General features: G+C 42.9%; 2 long non-coding RNA genes across 2 annotated transcripts; both read right to left on the bottom strand.

The window, feature by feature from the left end:
• Positions 1-3,191: 3,191 nt before the first annotated feature.
• LOC139834052 (uncharacterized) lies at positions 3,192-5,934 on the bottom strand. The gene is made up of 3 exons (XR_011749397.1): positions 5,637-5,934; positions 4,585-4,647; positions 3,192-3,406 (listed from the first exon to the last, which is right to left on the bottom strand). It is a non-coding gene; the product is annotated as an uncharacterized lncRNA (long non-coding RNA).
• A 2,486-nt stretch (positions 5,935-8,420) lies between these two features.
• On the bottom strand, positions 8,421-8,835 carry LOC127301642 (uncharacterized). The gene is made up of 3 exons (XR_007852297.2): positions 8,746-8,835; positions 8,592-8,684; positions 8,421-8,512 (listed from the first exon to the last, which is right to left on the bottom strand). It is a non-coding gene; the product is annotated as an uncharacterized lncRNA (long non-coding RNA).
• Between the last annotated feature and the right edge of the window lie 8,678 nt (positions 8,836-17,513).

Here is a 17,513-nt window from a genome sequence, read left to right on the forward strand (position 1 = left end):
GCTATAGAACGATGCCTTTTGGGTTGAAAAACGCGGGAGCCACTTATCAGAGGATGATGCAAAAGTGTCTCACTACGCAGATTGGCAAGAACGTTCAAGTATACATCGACGATGTTGTCATAACAACAAAGCAATGATCAACCTTAATCGAAGATCTCAAGGAAACTTTTGATAACCTCGACAAGTTCTGCCTCAAGCTAAACCCGACGAAATGTTCTTTTGGCGTCCCTGCAAGAGAGCTTCTCGGGTTCCTGGTGTCGGCAAGAGGAATTGAGGCTAACCCAGAGAAAATTCAAGCCATCGTCACAATGCGGAAGCCAACCAAGCTAAAGGAAATACAACAGCTAACTGGGCGAGTCGCGGCCTTAAGCAGATTCATCGCCAGGCTGGGAGAAAAGGCGTTGCCATTTTACGCGTTGATCAAGCAAGGAGAAAAATTCGAGTGGAACGAAGAAGCAGACAGAGCCTTCGAGGACCTCAAGCGCACAATCTCGACACCACCAATACTGGTGGCGCCTAAAGAAAATGAACCTCTCCTGTTGTATATTGCAGCCACACCTCAGGTGGTTAGCACGGTACTTGTGGTCAAAAGAGAAGAAGAAGGAAAAGTTCATGGAGTACAGAGGCCGGTATACTTCATCAGTGAAGTTTTATCGCCTTCAAAACAGCGGTACCCACAGTATCAGAAGTTAGCATATGGAGTGTTTACAACCGCAAGAAAATTGCGACACTATTTTTCGGCGCATCCGATAATAGTGGTCAACAAGGCGCCTTTATCAAAGATGTTAAACAACCCAGAGGCTACGGGTCGTGTCTCCCTTTGGGGAATAGAACTTCCCCTCGGGACATCACGTATGAGAAAAGAAAAGCAATAAAATCGCAGATCCTACCAGACTTTGTCGCAGAGTGGATGGAGCTGCAGAATACGGGACCCCCGGATTTGTCGAGAACCTGGACCATGAACCTCGACGGGTTCAAGAGGCTAGAAGGAGCTGGAGCAGGCGTGATATTAGTATCACCTCAAGGAGACAAGATGAAATATGTGCTACGGATGACGTTCCCCAACGCATCCAATAATGAGGCGGAGTATGAAGCACTCATACATGGGATGAAGATGGCGAAGGCCTGTGGAGCAACCTGATTAAAAAAATTCGGTGATTCACAACTGGTGGCTCAATAGGTGATGAACCAGTGCGACGCAGTCAATGACAGTATGATAGCATACAAAGAGGTATACAATGAACTCGAGAAACTCTTTGACGGGTGTGAAGTAAATCATATCAGCAGACTCAACAACGATGAAGCCGATGTTCTGGCAAACATCGGATCGCAATGTTTAGCAATACCACCCGACATATTTTGGGAAGAAATAACTGAAAGGTCAACCAAGGCGAAGAAACATCCAAAGAAGAAGGAAAAGCTTGAGAATGACTCGGGGCTCCATCAGGATCATAAGCAAACACATCGGGAGATGAGGAGGAATCACATGAGGTAATGGTGGTGCAAATTCCTTGGATGCAGGTTTATGTAGCATATATCCTAAGGAAAGAAATACCTGAAGACCCGGTAGAAGCCAGACGAGTTATTCGACGATCCAAAGCTTTTACTGTGGTAAAGGAGAGCTGTATAAACGAAGTATATCGGGAGTATTGCAGAGATGTGTTACACCCGAGTAAGGAAGAGTTATTCTGAAGGATGTACACGAGGGAGTATGCGGACACCACGCAAGCAGTCGAGCAATAGCAGCCAAGGTTTTCAGAGCGGGATTTTACTAGCTAACAACAATAGAAGATGCATAGGACATAGTGCGTACTTCCGATGCGTGCCAAAGATTTGCGGCAAAGCCTCATTCTCCGGTAGCAGAGTTGATGCCAATACCCTTGTCATGGCCCTTCGCTCAATGGGGTCTCGATATGGTGGGAAAGCTACATAAGGCGTGGCCAGGAGGATACATATATATGCTTGTGGCTGTCGACACGTTTACCAAGTGGATCGAGGCAAAACCAATAACTTCGCCAGATGCAGCATCGATGGTAAGCTTCGTCAAAGGCATCGTTTTCGATTTGGCGTCCCTCATAGCATTGTCACGTACAACGGCAGCAACTTCACCTCCAAGGAACTCAAGGCATATTGCGCAGAGGTAGGCATCAAACTACACTTTGCGTTGGTTGCACACCCGCAAACCAATGCACAAGTCGAGAAAGCAAACGGTGTCATTTGCAATGGCATCAAGAAACGATTGATAACACCTCTGGAGAAAGCTCGACACACTTGGCCAGAAGAGTGGCCTAGCGTCTTATGGAGTATACGGACAACACCCAATACAACAACACGGGAAACCCCGTTCTTCTTGGTCCATGGAGCCGAGGCAGTGCTCCCGATAGAAGTAGAACACAATTCTCCAAGAGTGGCGGAGTATGATGAAGAAACTTCGAGAAAAGCACTAGAAGACGATGTCGACGCACTGAATGAGGCTAGAGATGAGGTGCTGTCAAGAGTCACCAAGTACCAGCAAGACTTGAAAAATTACCACAGTCGACGTTTACGTCCAAGGTCTTTTCAAGTTGGCGACCTAGTTCTTCGGCTTACCCAAGACAGTCATGAAAAGTTCGAGTCGCCATGGGTAGGACCATACATCGTCACAGAGGTGATCGCAGGAGGAGCGTACAAAATAAAGGACAAGAAGACAGGGGTCGCAGAGCCAAATCAATGGAACATGGCGCAGCTTCGGCGTTTCTACGCATAGAAGTCAAAATAGAAATATGCATGTAAACATACAATGTACTGAAAAAGCTCGCGAGTTTTCAGGCGCACTCTTTTCCTTTCAGGGCACCGAGTGGGGCTGAAAAGTTTTTAATCAGGCGGGCCTGCGATGCTTCAATATAGTAAAGATATTGGTGATATACATCTTTTTTGACAGGCTTGGGGGTTTACAATTCACAAAACCGACAAAATAGACTCGATCTTTACAATATATGAAACACAAATTATTTGCCTTGGTTACAACACCTCGCAAGTCATAAATATACATACGCCTATTGAAACACTCGGGGGCTAGAGAAGGAAGAAAAAATAAAAACACATAGTTCTCGCAATATACATACTTGTGAGAACCGGAACTTAACCTTCCGACCCCCCCCCCCCCCCTTGTTACTCGTCAATCCCAAGATCAAATTGACGACACAGCGAAATGAATATCATTGCAGAACGTGCAAAGAGTAATAATTATTACAAAGTTTGAGCCACATGGTGAAATGTCTTGTGACATTTATTACAACCAGAAAGCACAGTGGATAATAAAATGCGAAGTAACTCCATCTCAGCCACAGGCAGTCGATGTAGTCCACGAGGCCTCACTCCTCAGCGTCGTCATAGTCGCCATAGTCTTCACCATCTTCATAGTACTCTGAATATCAACAAAAGTTTTGCCATGAGTACATTTCGTACTCAACATGCCCCCTCGATGCAAGCCCTAATATATCTACATGAGGCTTCAAAGGAAGGCTGTAGGTTCTTTTGCATAAAAGCCAATTTTATTTGCAATATATATTTGATAAAAGAAGTTTTAGACGAAAACATGTTTTATAATGAGTGTAATATTTCTCATCAATGTGGTTGTCCTCGACAACTCACGTATCTCATAGGATTCAGATTCTAAGGGAAAGAAGGAAAGGAGATAGAGAGAGAAAGAGGGAAATAGCAAAACAGGTTCCTGTATGTCAAGAAAGATTCATGTGTCGTCCATGACCGTGGACACGGCTATTCGAATAGTTTTTAACTCTGCAGAGGTTGTACACTTTGCCCACACGACACAACCCCGTCTTGTTGCCCACCAGTGGCCTCTGGTTTAGTACACACCATTTGGTGTACCGGCAGAGGGATTGTGACAAGGTCTTTTAGCTAGATCCCCCAAAGGTGTGACATGCCCACCGGGTCTGGCGCACGGTACTGAGAGTACGTCCTCAAACCGGTCCCCCCATCTGTGCCGAAGGTTCTCCCGTAGGCAGCCACCTCATCTGCGGTACGGCGACATCAACACCTAAGGCTGACTAACTTACTTAACCAGGCCAGTGCCCATATAGCATGTGGTTGTACGGTTGTCACAATCTTCAAATCCAAGACTTATTAGGACCCTTATGCGGCACGAACGACGGATTGCTCCCTCCAACTAGTGAAGGGCAGCCAATCGCTCCTTCAACATTTGATTCAGCTGTCGCCCGCGCCATGTTTAGATGGTAAGTTTCACCCAGAGTAGAAGAGAGAGAGTAGAGGAAGCAACAACGGCTAATCAGCGTAGCTCAACGAGCTCAACAACTTTCAAAAAGGGTATGTTTGACCCGAAGGTCGATCAATTCCTCCAAAGAGGCAATAGTCCTAATAATTATTTAGCATGCTAAGCATCTCTACTCTATCAGGATAATTATATAATCTCTACTCAGGGTATCAAGTAAAAGGCGACAAGCAGATCAAGGTTGGTGTGTCAATCGACACGCTAGCTACTGGAATAAAATAGCATATATATTTGTAAAATATAAAATATCATGCAATTTGTAAAACTAGGATAAATATGATGAGAGGGCATGCCTTCGTTGTCAAACTCCTGCCCTTCGCCTCCTTGGTCGTGATCGTACCACTCTCCGTTCCCTCCTAATCGTCGTATCGAAGCAATAACAATACAAATAAATACAAGCAATACAACGAATAAGATGCAAATGAAAAGTGAATAAGATCCAAATAAAAAGATCCAAATAATAGGTCCGTGTCTCTCGTTTGGCTTACATACAGTACATGAAAAAGACCGGAATGACGACTGGTATGGGATTTAGGTTAACTAAGGAATAAGACGTGGCTACTGTTCCATATCGGATAACAAGATAATTTAGAAAACATATTAAGCGAACATGTTTAGATGACATAGAATTAATATGTAATGTGCAACCAGACTACATGCTACTAGTCATAATCATGCATATATAAATGATCTAAGATTAGAATATGCCGCAGTGAGAAATGTCTAAAATCTAACATGCATAAATCTAGTCCGCAAGTATGATGAGCAAACGACACTGATCACGGTCTACAAATAGCCTGACATGATCTAGTGACAACACGCAGACTAAGTAACCATCTAGAAAATATTTGCAAGACTTTAATTACTAACAATTACACAAAAGCTAACCATATGAAATCATTTGCAATTGTGCTACGATCAAACTGGACTATGGAAAATGCATGAACGACTACTAGCAGTATACTAGCTAGGAATAGGCAACTGCTAGCAGTAGTATACCAGACAGATGCAACTCGACCGTATGCTTACTTGCTTAGACTATACTGACATGCATGATCTATGCCTCTAGTGATGCCACACTTTCAACTCACGTTTCAAAAAAATAGGTTCAAGACGTCGGATATAAACATCACTTCTGGTTTCGTCAAGTAATATGGAACGTTTTCTAGTTTGGGCTCAAGAACAGGAAACGTGTTCTAGATGGCGTAACATGACCATGCCACCGGATGGCATTCGGTTCACCGGCGACACGACGAACTACCGAACTAGGGTTGAGGATCATGTCTAGGAGGTAGCTCTATGGATGGGGATCGCGTTTCGAGCAAAAGAAACGGCTGGTTCTCACCGAGTTCGTCGCAGTTTGAGGTAGACGTCGGCGACCAGAGTTGACGTTGGTGCCGTGGGTGTCGTTGGTGAGCAGAGATTCTTCCTTATGGTTCCGTCGATGAACTCCCCCTCCTTCCGTGATCCTCTTGGCGCAGCAGCTCCGTTCCTCGTGCCCCGAGTCGTCGGGAACGCGAGCGGCGTCCGACGGCGTTCTTGCGAGTGTGGCTTGCTGTGTGAGAGCCTATGGCTCCAGCGATGGCTTGGGATGAAAGAGGGTAGCAAGGCGTCGGTCTGAGCCTGTATAGAAGAATGATGGGCGTTCTAAGGGACATGCTTAAAGAGATGTTTATGGAAGGTAATGGCAGCATTTTATGGTGACGTTTATGGCTGGCGTTTCACTTGGCTGCAATTGTGCGTGGGGATATGGGGGATATGAAGAAGAAGCAGCGCGGGGCTTCGACTGACTGGGTGTGCTGTGCTCCAACTCATGCGTACGAGTCCTACACTCCTGCTTCTGCTGGCGCTGCTGGCCTCACTCGGTCCGGACCAGGTGTGTCGCTTGCTTGTCGAGGCGGTGAGCCTAAACTGATCTTGATTCAGTTGACGGTGAGAGGAAAAGAAAGAATAAGATGAGAGAGATGGAGCGATGGGAAGAAAAAGAAACAGGTAAACAAAAGGAAGATCGTGCTAGTATAGTTTGCCAAACCGTGCATGCATGGCTAAGCTCAAATTACTACAACAAGTAATCCTGTTGCGATCGGCGGCTTCTCAGCGATTTGCCGGTCGCGCTTGTTTGTGGCCGTCCGATCTCGGACAGATGGACTAATGCTGGCCCCCTCCCTCAGACTCATCCCTCTTGGATGACTTCCTAAAAAAATCACCGTTCACCCACCTGCTATCCCACCCCCCGGCGCACTCCAAACCCTAAGATGTGGTGGCCGCCTTCGGCGCCTACCGCCGCCCGGACTCCCCAGCCCTAGCTTTTCGCTCCACCAGCCGAGAAGAGAGAGAAAAGGGGATATCCGTCGCCGCCCCATGCCACCGCTGCCCCAGTACCCCGGAAGCTCCCGGGAGAGCCACCCTGGTCGGAGGCGAGAGGAGGGGACGCGTCGGGGAGGTGGTGTAGCTTCAGGCTACGACGGTCGAGTAAGGAGGGGCGAGGAGTAGGCCCTCCCACAGGACCAAATGAGAGGGACATCGGGCGGGTACCGCAGGGGAATGCCCTGCCTTACGGCCGTTGCCGAGGATGAGGGTGCGAGCCCAGGCTCATTTACATCGTGTACGGCGACTCGACAGGGGGAGCGCGAGGGACCTCCAAACAGCACCCGAGGACAAGACGGAGGACGGCGGTTCGTCTCTCTCTCCCTTGGCGGCATGTCGGGAAGGAATGGACGTTGGTGGCTTGCCGGACAAGAGGCCAGAGAGGCGGCAGCTCCCTGGCACAGATGTCTTCCACGGCAGGGGTTAGCACTTCTAGGGCGCGATTATTGCCATCTCACTGAGATTTTACTCCCTGAGATTTTCGGTCCTCATCTGAGTTGATCTATTGCCCAGGTGAACGACCTGCAGGACTTGGCAAGGAGGAGATCGCTGGGGTCATTTTCATAGGTGTGGAGTTTCCTGACTCACACTCAACAACTCCACCTTGACCCTGTAACGGATTCACCATTGTTTCCAGCCGGTGACGCAGGTTGAGGTTTGTCTGCAAGCATATGTCTTTCTTTGCTGCAATAAATAATCCATTTTGGAATTCTGAATGTGGTTTGGGCGTTTAAGCCCAATAGGAAACATGAGCTTTTTAGGATTTAGATTGCACATGTAAAGTCATCAATCGGAATGGTTTCGAAGTCAACTACTTGGATTTGGGTCAGTGTTCTTTGCTGGTAAAAATAACAAGCTTCATATTCCACCACATTGCACCTTTCATTTTACATTTTGTTTTTATTTAAGCTACTCAATTCTTGATGTTCTGTATCTATTCAGAGGTAATTATGTTGCAGGCTGGAAGCTATCAAAGACTCCACACCATTTATTATCAATAACCTAGCATAAAAAACATCTTCGAATAAGAATGGATGTTTCACAACGCTCAGTTTAAGGTTGTTTTCCATTGGTCTACTCCATCTTGCTTTTTTTTCTATTGAAAAGATATTATCATCTTTGGTGATGAAAAATACCGACTTGTTGGATGGACAGTGTTGTGTCAAAAGATATAGCACTCTCAATTTAAATATATGCATGCGGCAATGATGTACTGGGAGTCACTAGCATAAAAAAGCTGATTAAAAAACCTGCACAAATATATGCCTCTGGCAATGAAGTACCGGGAGTCAACAACTACTTAAATCCAGATCATCCATGTACGTGGTAAAGTTCATCTCATTTATTTTTCTCCATCGTGAAAACAACATAGTCGAGGATCACCATATGCATATTTGATTTGTTATGTTTCTATTCACGTGTGTCCACCTCGATTTTTCCATTAATTCTGCCAGACTTACCTCAACACATATGTATATTGAGAATTCACGGTGAACTGTAAGTAATTATCCATCAGATCTGGCTGATGTCTATCTTTAGGATGTATTTACATGGTAACTTATGTCATCCCTTCTAGATTTCCATGTTGTTTTCAACTTCCCAACTTCCATCGGCAGATCGGTCTAAATAAAGCAAAGGCAGCCCCGATCCAATGCACACTCTCACCAAACCAGTTCATGTTTAACCTTTGAGTTTCCGTAGCTTCTGAATCTTTACCACGATGCAATATAGCTCTCCTTTTAGTCCGATCAATTCCCAATTTCCCATGATGATGGTTGCAGCGGACACATGTTTCAAGAGCAGGGTCCAACAGCTGCCGATGGCGACGCGTGTCGAGGAAGAACAAAGAATCACCTAGCGGGGAAAAGGGTCAGTTTCTCTATTTTCTCTCATATATTATTTTCTTCACGCTCGGATATTTTTTTGTAATCACCATTTCTCACATCCTGTCACCATTTCTCATGTCCTGATAGAGAAGTATCCCTTGATGACGTCTAGATAGTGAAGTATCCCTTGATGTTTTGGCCTGAAAATTAAATGAACTGATTAAAAATTTGCTCCAGTTTGCTAGCTAGATAGTGAAGTACCCGTTGAGCCTTGATGTTTTGTCCTGAAAACCTAACTGATTGAACCTTTGCTCCAGTTTGTGTGGTCTTGCAGAATAGCCTGCTTGGTGGATTTAGTCACATATATGATTAGTTTTACTGGAAAGGTGAAGTAATGACATTGGTTTTTATGTTAGTGGAGGTGCTACAAAATTTATCTTATCTTGCAGGCTGTGTGTGCGCTCTTTTCTTGGTAGAGGATTATTTTCCGCCGATGATCCCTTTATTTTTCTGAATAATAATTTGAGAATCCATGGATAATATCAGTTCAACCATGATATGCAGGTCAAATTTGCTCTATGTTTTCTACTTTCTTTCTCAATAGATTTCAGGATTTAAATCATTCCCAAATGTTAAATGTGCCATGTGTAGTGTTGAGAGTGGATCTAAAGACATCATTATGCACTTTTAATTTTCATTCGTGCCCTCGAGCAGAATTATGCAGTCTACATAGAGAAGTATACGAATGGTATCACAAAATCTATCATGGATGCTTTGAAAAGTATCACATCTAACCTTCAGATTTGCATTATCTGCACTTATTACTTCATTCCTATTTTTTCATCCAGTTTCTCTGGTATTTTGTATGAACACTTAATAACGTATAAGTGCAGATTTCCGCTATATTCAACACAAGTAACAAGTTTCATATGTTGAGATCACGTTCATAATATCTTTTCCCATTGTAATGACATCAAACTACTCGATATGCATCTATACACCATATTGTTCTTCTCACCATAAACAGCTCATTTCATATAGCTAACATTGTATAGTCCTAATTATTTTTCACCATTATCTTCTGTGATGCATTATCAATCAATGGATATATGTCCCTTTTAATTCGAGAGTAGCATAAGAGGTTTTTTTTTGAAATAAAAAGAAATACTCACTAGAATGGAGTGGACATTTCTCATCGGAGTTAACCTTCTTTTGATGTAGTGTTAAGAGTTACTACTTCTATTCTTTATTATTGCTTTGTGTAAAACATTCATGTGCCATAACTGAATGTGGTAATACACTTTATTAGTAGTAAACCACTTTCATTATATTGGTATAATTAATTTTTAGTTTGTATTGTAACAATTCTGATTTTGGAGAAAGTTGAGTAGAATACTGCCAGCATACAATTAGAGAATAATACTTCAAAGCTTCAAGTTATTATATTCATGTACATTTTTCAGTTAATTTCCATAATTGGTTCAATCATCATCCAAGTGTTACTAGGATAAATGTTTAGTTTATTTTTGATATTTCTACTTGCTAAGAAATGAATGAAGTGAGAAAAGGTGCAATCATAGTGGATTTGGTTTCAGCTCTAATTTGAGCTAAACAGGAGATCATAGCCCCATAAGATTGCTTGCAAGCAACCAGAAGGTTTGAATATTACCCTAACAAGATATCCATCTCTTAGTTACCAGATTGATTGTTTTCTTTGGTTTTCACAATTCAGTGATATGGAAGAGAAATAGTCCTGTGCTAACATCCTTCCCATTTGAGCAAAAAGGGTGAAGCCATAGTCGTAAACTGAATTTTCCTGCTTAGTTATCACCATTTTAAGATCTTATTTATGTTGTAGGAGTTTCCTATACTAGCTTAACATTACAAGTAACCTACTTGACAGAAGAAAAATTAATTTAGGCATGTAATGACCTGAAGGAGAATAATTCATTATCTCGAGCAGAAAAAATAGTTCAACCTTATGTCCCATTTTCCATTCATGTAAAAGCACTTTATGTTAGTTTGAATAGTATTTGAACATGTGCTTCAGAGAATGCTTTTTAGCGCATCAAGGTTCTGTTTCAAGATTAGAACTTAAGAAAAAATAGACTTGATAATGATGAAAGAAGGTGGGTGAACTCATTTCAAGTTGCCCTTGCTTCGAAATTTAGTATTACTATTTCTGCATCCGTAGAGAAATAAACCAAAAATCTGAAGGGTTTGTAGGACTTGCACAATAACCCTAGGCTCAGTGGTTCTATGTTGTAAGTTATTTATTCTCATTGAGTAGTATTTATGGAATACACTGGAGATCAAGAAGTTTTAGCTTTGAAGTTAAATGTCACACATGGGAGCATTTCAAAATGTTGCGATACTACTAAAAAGGAACACATATTCTGAATTACATCATGTATACCTATGTACAGAAGGTGGTCGCAGAGTTGAACATGCGTGTCATATACCTGCTATTTCAGCACTTGTTGAATCATTTTAATCTAATTGGATTTTCCAACTTTTTTTTTGAGAAAATATTGGATTTCTCTAACTAATGGTCTTGGATTTTTACAGACGAAGATGGGTTTGGGACATGTGACGAACAGTTTGCTCTTAGATCTGCCGCTGAAACAATGCCTCCCAGAACACTTCTTTCCAAAAATTAGAGTATCCAGGCCTGGAAAAACCTCGATGTGATAAGCTTGGTGATATTTGTGAATGGTTATATTTTTAAAATTCTGTACACAGCATTGTACTATTGTTCTTGGAGGAAAGTAACTGAAAACTATTGGGCTCCTTTATAGTATATTTTTTGGAAATTAGTGCATTGCTCAAAATGAGAAAAGATTCAAAAAATAAATAGTTGTGTGCATTTTTTTTATGCTACCGTACAACAAGGATTCACGATCCGCTAGCATAATTTAGATTAAGAAGTTGATAGTATTAGGAGCCAATAACATTTTTTTTGTGAAGGAGGAAAAAACGTTGGTGTGGTTAATATGTGTAGCTTGACTGCTAGCTCCTTGGTTGTTATCCTTTGTACTTTAGGAGTTTCGGTTCTAGAGTTGGATCAACGTTACGGTATTTAAAGTAACTATTTGCATGTGATGATGCTAATATCCTTCTAATCCAGTATGATACATTTTGTTTATTTAAATCTCTATGCACCATGTCTGAATATTTGTATGTGCACTTATCATGGTTAAGCATGCCAAGATCGTGATCAAGATCATTTGTTGTTATATTGCCTCGCCCCTATGCAATATGGAGTACCTTGCAATATGGAGTACCTTCTTAGGTGAATGCAAATATTTGTTGTTGCCTGAATTGGACATTATTTCCTAGGCAGAAGGATTTCATATTTTCCGCCTTTGCCCAATAGCACTCTAGATAAATGCATTGTTCTTATATTGAGTTTTGAATTATTTTGCTTAAAACATACGTCGTAATACAACATTTATGCCCTCCAAGAAAGAGACATTATAAGCCCAATAGAGAGGACAATGTCCACAAAAATTACACTACTTGCAGTGTCACGTGTTATTGTAAGGTTACATTAGCGGTAATACCTACATTAGGTAGCACCGATTTCCGGTGCATGTAAATGTGCCCCTGGTCTACAAGGTATGCATTATGTGGCAAAGCAAGACAAAAAGATTTTGAACATCTTAAATTTCACCGATCCAGCGAAGCACACCTAATCTTCTATGTATATGATGGTATTAAAATAAAATAAACACGTTACGAAGGATATATATACATCTAAAGAACAGATTCAGACCCACCCTAATGTCAAAACGCAATGTAGCCGGCGAGGCGAAGCTCGCATATCCTTCTAGTGTACATATAGGTCGTTGTCCAATGGGATTTTAGGAAAAGCACCAATAAGAAACAAAATGGCAACCGGAAAGCAGATCCAAACTTTTAAGAAAACAAGTACTCTGAGAAATCATTCCTCTTCTTTTATATGTCAAATTAATTTCAAAGCTTTTGAAATTAAGTTTAACAACTCCAAATAAAATATTTATTTTTATTCGACCGCGTTGCAACATCCTTTGTTTAGAGAAAAAAAAATCCAGTCCGTAAAAAAAATCAGGATGTTACAATTCTACCCCCCTAAAAGGAATCTCGACCCCGAGATTCGGCCTAAGAGAAAAGATTTGGAAACTCCTCCTGAAGGGCATCTTCCCGCTCCCATGTCGCTTCTTCTTCACTATGGTTGCTCCATTGAACTTTGCAGAACTTGATCACATTCCTCCTAGTTGTCCTTAATTGTTCATCGAGAATTTTAACAGGGTACTCTTCATAAGTCAAGTCATCTTGAACTTCTATGGCATCCAGCGAGGTTTTCCGAGCCTCTTCCTCTGGCTTATCAAAACATTTCTTAAGCTGAGACACATGGAACACGTTATGCACTTTCGACAGCTTCTCTGGTAGTGCTAACTCATAAGCAACTTCTCCACGTCGGGCGGTGATTGTAAAAGGTCCAATGTATCGAGGTGCTAACTTTCCCTTGAGTCCAAAACGTCGCATCCCGCGAAGTGGGGATACCTTCAAGTACACCTCATCACCTTTCTCAAAAGATAACTCATGTCGACGTCTATCGGCATACACCTTTTGTCTAGACTGGGCAGCCCGTAGTCTTTCCTGGATCATCTTCACTTGTTTGTCTGCCTCCTCTAGAGTATCGGGTCCAAACACTTGGTTCTCTCCCACTTCATGCCAATTGAGTGGGGTACGACACTTCCGTCCATATAAGGCTTCAAATGGAGACATCTGCAAGCTTGCTTGAAAGCTATTGTTGTAAGAGAATTCTGCGTATGGCAAACTCTTGTCCCAAGTGCGCTGGCAAGTTAGAGCACATGCCCGAAGCATGTCTTCTAAGATTTGGTTCACTCGCTCGGTTTGTCCATCAGTCTGCGGATGGTAAGCAGTACTAAAATTCAACTGTGTGCCCAGAACTTCATGTATCTTCTTCCAAAACCTTGAGGTGAACTGAGTACCTCGATCAGATACAATCTTTTTAGGAACTCCGTGTAGGCAAACAATTCTAGCCATGTATAACTCAGCCAATTTCTCCCCATTATAAGAAGTCTTCACCGGAATAAAATGAGCTGACTTGGTTAATCGATCCACGATGACCCAGATAGAATCATATCCGGAAGATGTCCTTGGGAGTCCTGTAATGAAGTCCATCCCGATTTCTTCCCATTTCCACTCAGGGACCTTGAGCGGTTGAAGCAATCCAGCAGGCTTCTGATGCTCAGCCTTGACCCTTCGGCATACATCACATCTTGAAACATACTCCGCAATCTCACGTTTCATGCTTGACCACCAGAAACTATCTCTAAGATCATGATACATCTTTGTACTTCCCGGGTGTATGGAGTATGCTGATTCATGCGCTTCCCTCATGATTGAATCCTTGAGATCCTTTTGGTCTGGCACCAATAAACGATCTCGAAACCAAATATTTCCCTTTTCATCCTCCTTATACTCAAGTGCTTCTCCCAACTTGATCTTTTCTCGAATCTCTTCGATTCCCTTATCATTTTGTTGAGCCTCTCTAACTTGATCCTCTAGAGTGAACTTGACTTCTAGTACATCCTCATTCTCAGCGAGGCTCACATTCAAGTTTAACTTCCTGAATTCCTCATGAAGTTCTGGTTGAGCTTCTTGAATCATCAAGTTATTACAATAAACCTTTCTGCTCAACGCATCAGCTACGACATTCGCTTTACCAGGGTGGTAATTGACGCCAATATTGTAGTCCTTAATTAATTCTAGCCATCTCCTTTGTCTGAGGTTCAAGTCTGGTTGAGTGAAAATGTACTTCAAACTTTTGTGATCCGTATATATTTCACAACGGTTACCAATAAGATAGTGCCTCCATATCTTCAAGGCATGTACCACGGCAGCCAATTCCAAATCATGGGTAGGATAGTTCACTTCATGAGAACGTAATTGTCTTGATGCATAGGCTACAACCTTGCCTTGTTGCATGAGCACACAACCCAACCCTTGTTTAGAAGCATCACAATAAACTTCAAAGTCCTTTCGAATATCCGGCAGTATTAACACTGGAGCAGATGTCAATCTTCTCTTGAGTTCTTGGAAACTCGTTTCGCAAGCTGGTGTCCATTCGAACTTGTTATCCTTCTTTATCAATTGTGTCATCGGCCTTGCAATCCTTGAGAAATCTTCTATGAAGCGGCGGTAGTATCCTGCAAGTCCAAGGAAACTGCGTATCTCTGACACATTCTTTGGTTGTTTCCAGCTAAGTACTGACTCCACTTTAGCTGGATCCACTGCTACTCCTTCAGCTGAGATAACATGACCAAGAAAGTCCACTTGCTTCAACTAAAACTCGCACTTACTAAACTTTGCATAGAGTTGATGTTCTCTAAGCCTTTCCAAAACAATTCGAAGATGTTTCTCATGCTCTTCTTCATTATGAGAGTAGATCAATACATCATCAATAAACACCATGACGAATTTATCCAAGCAATCCATGAACACTTTGTTCATGAGATTCATGAAGTAAGCTGGTGCATTTGTGAGTCCAAATGACATCACCAGAAACTCATACAGACCATACCGAGTAACAAAGGCTGTCTTGGGTACGTCTTCTGGTCGGATCTTCAACTGATGGTATCCTGACCTGAGATCTATCTTTGAGAAGACAGAAGCTCCTTTCAACTGATCGAACAAATCATCGATCCTCGGCAAAGGATATTTGTTCTTGATGGTTACTTCATTTAGGGCACGATAATCCACACACATGCGCATGGTACCATCCTTTTTCTTCACAAACAACACGGGTGCTCCCCATGGTGAGGTGCTCGGTCTAATATATCCCTTCTCTATAAGCTCCTGAATTTGCTTCTTCATCTCAGCTAGCTCATTTGCTGGCATTCTATATGGTCTCTTTGCTATAGGAGCGGTGCCTGGGACTAACTCGATGGCAAACTCTATCTCACGGTCTGGTGGTAGACCTGGTAACTCATCCGGAAAGACATCTGAGTATTCCTTAACAACTCTAACATCTGACACAACCATCTCCTTCAAGCTGTTCAACAAGCTGTCAGCTGCAGTATGGCTTGTTGACTTGGGTTTGTAGTCCACAACAATTCCTTTATTACTGGTTAACGAGACCGCCCTAAGGCCACAATCTATCATTGCCTTGTGTTTTCCTAACCAGTTCATGCCCAGAATGACATCTAACCCTTTAGAGTCTAACACTATGAGGTTTGCTAGAAACTCTACTCCTTCGATCGTTATGATCACGTTAGGGCATTTTAAACCCGTGGTAAGAATTCCCCTAGGTGATTGTACCGCCATTGCCCGACTCATACCCTCAGTTTTCAAATGATGTTTTTCAACAAATTTCTTTGAAACGAATGAATGGGAAGCTCCAGAATCAAATAGTACTGAACCATAACATGAGTTGATCGGGAACATACCAAGAACAACATCTGAGGCTTGCTGAGCTTGTTCTGCTGTGATGTGGTTGACTTGACCACGTCCAGGCTGTCCTGAGGCTTGATGTCCACCTCCTGGTGTAGGCAGTATGCCTCGTCCACGTCCCGCTGCTGGTGTCTTAGCTGCCGACCCTAAATTAAACTTTACTGGCGTCACCCCCGTGTTCTTGCTCGGGCACCCAGCAGCAAAGTGACCCTCTATGCCACAATGGTAGCATGCCCTTCCTGCAGTGTTGGCATGATTTCCTCCAACTTCAGCCCTTGGGGTACGGTAGGCGTTGTGCTGGAAGTTATTAGGTTTTGCAGTTTTGGTACTTGCTCCACGATAACCTGGGTGGTTATTGTTCTTCTGACGTGAGCTTCCTGCTCCATGTTGACCTTGTGGTGCTTTGCGCTTGCGATGTTCGTCTAACTCCCTCTTAGAGTTCTCTTGCAGAATAGCCTTGTTGACCAAGCTTTGGAAATTGGCGAACTCATGCGACACCAATCTGTCCTTCAGACCTAGGTTCAAACCCCTCAGAAATTTAGAAATCTTGTCTGCCTCAGTGGGAATATCCGCTCTTCCGTAGCGAGATAATTGGGTAAAATGATCCCAGTATTCAGAAACTGTCATCTTCCCTTGAACTAGAGCTCGAAATTCATCCCTCTTCAGCTCCATGAGACCAGCAGGAATGTGTGCAGTCCGGAATGCTTCAGAAAACTCATTCCAAGTGATCCCCTCAGCATCATCATGCGCTTCGCAATAGTTCTCCCACCAATCTGCAGCCACACCCTTGAGTTGGTGTGCAGCAAACTTCACACGGTCTTGAGCATTGACATTAACCAAATTGAGGTTTCGGCGCATGTCCTTCAGCCAATCATCTGCCTCTATAGGGTCTGCTGATCCCGCAAAAGTGGGTGGCTTTGTCCTCATGAACTCTGCTAGCCTGGACTGTTGTGGAGGATGATTCTGATTCTGGTTTTGGTTCTGGTTTACCAGGTTCGCGGCCATCTGCTGCAGTAACTGGGTTTGCATCAGCATCACTTGCGCCATGTCAGGTGGCGGTGGTGGCGGCGGCGGCGGCGGTGGTGGTGGTGGTTGCTGTCCCTCATCCTCAGTGTCCGTGTCAGTGTCCTGGACTTCACCCTCGAAGAAGTTCTCCTCAAAAGCGGGTCCACGACCACGTCCACGACCGCGACCTCCGCGTCCTCCACGACCACGACCTCGGTTCCCGTTCATCCTGTTGTCTCTCAAAGTTAGGATAGACGAGAGGGAAATAAACTAACCCATAACCAACATATAAGAAAGTAAGCATGGAAAATCCAAATAAAACTCCAAGCAAATTATTTTGAAAAAAAAAGGTTTTAGTATGACTACATAGAACAACAAACAAATGTAGTCGATACTCATAAAAAACGCTCTAACATACGTAGTACCTATCTAAAGGGTTCTACAAAAACTCATCCTATATGTTTGTCTTCTCTTGGTATCTTCGGCCTTTTAGAATGAAGTGCTTGATATAAGAGTCTTGAATCCATGTGTTCTTGAGATGACTTCTCCTAAATAGGAAATGG

The sequence above is a fragment of the Lolium perenne genome, chromosome 7, assembly GCF_019359855.2.
Source record: "Lolium perenne isolate Kyuss_39 chromosome 7, Kyuss_2.0, whole genome shotgun sequence".
Taxonomy (NCBI): Eukaryota; Viridiplantae; Streptophyta; class Magnoliopsida; order Poales; family Poaceae; genus Lolium; species Lolium perenne.